Source organism: Gavialis gangeticus, unplaced genomic scaffold (assembly GCF_001723915.1).
Source record: "Gavialis gangeticus isolate Ggan-Ray unplaced genomic scaffold, GavGan_comp1, whole genome shotgun sequence".
Lineage (NCBI taxonomy): Eukaryota > Metazoa > Chordata > Crocodylia > Gavialidae > Gavialis > Gavialis gangeticus.
Genome location: NW_017728994.1, coordinates 78,637,143 through 78,638,514, shown reverse-complemented (window position 1 = coordinate 78,638,514; position 1,372 = coordinate 78,637,143).

The following is a 1,372-nucleotide window of genomic DNA, read 5'->3' as shown; positions in this document are numbered from 1 at the left end:
GGCGGCCCGGAGTGCCCAGGGCCTGCCCCCGCTCGCGCCGCAGGCCCCGCTCCGCGCCTGCCCCACTGCACTGGTTTTTGCCTTCCCTGCCAGCACCCCGGCAGGTGCCCCAAAGCGGGACTGCTGCCCAGCCTCCTGCGGCAGCCGCCCGAAGGGACCGCGCGGCCTGGCCCCGTCTGATCCCTTCCAGCAGCACCGGCGGCCGGCCGCTGGCGGGCCCGTCCCACACCAGCGCTTTGCACGACAGCTGGGAGCGGAGGTTTGCAGGAACGGCCTCCAGTAAGAGGCAGGCCCCGCTCCCGGGATTTGTAGCCAGTAAAGCCGCTCCCTCGGAAGCCGAGCATCCCAGAGCCACCCGGGCAAATGGCCCGGCGCTGCTTTGGTGCTAGGACTGCTATTGTCGGCCCCACAGGGAGCGCAGTGCAGAGGCACGAGCCGAGCCGGCCTCCCGGACAGCACCAGCCCCGCTCCGCGGGAGGCTCCGGGCAAAGCCTGCGAGCAACTGGGACCGGCCCGGGCCTTCGTGAGAAGGTACCAGCTCGCTCGCCACTCGCTTTCTTATCGCACAGCGAGAGTTGGCGTTTTGTCCCTACGCTTTTTAACAGCTCACGTCGAGGCACGAGGCAGCTCTCTAGCAGAGCAGGTGCAAAAGGCCTTGCTCACGCTTGGTTTTGCCAGAACAGCGAAGGGAAACCCTCAGTATGTTGTATTTATGCCATTAGTACAGGAAAAAGATGGCATCAAGCTGAGTAAGTGCATGTGAGCATCTTTAACAGCCTGTGAGGTCGAAGGGCAGCGCCTCTCTGCAGAGGGCTCCTCCGGCGAGCACCGGCTGGAGGGGGCGAGAAAGAGCCCGGGGTCGTGCAGCTGTTCAGTGCTGAGCTCGGCGCTGGGACAGCCACCAGAGGCGCAGGATTTACCTTAGGTTCTCGGCAAGTCCCTCAACGCCTTTGGAAGTGTTCCCGGTTTGGTTCGCTTGTGTACCTAAAACTTGCAACAGTGTGTGTGATATTATATATTATATTCACCGTGTGCGCTTGTCCACACGTATACTGTGTACTCTCTGTGCGCCGTATGTTGTACCAAATACACGAACACGCGCGTCTGAGCCGCGCCGCGCCGCGCGCCCCCGGGCTCGCACTCAAGACTCCTTCCGCCTCCGCAGCAGGTTCAGCGCGCGGCGCCCGCGTATTCATGCGCGAGGGGAAATGAAACAGTGGCTTAAGCTCCGCGCCCCCCACTTCTTTTCTCGGGTCAGAAGCCAAGGGCTGCTCTATCTGCTCCAGCAGCACAATAGTAAAACAACCGGATTTTTCCTTTTTTTTGGGGTGCTGCGTTTATAGAAACAGGCGGGGGGGGGGGGGCCCAGAGA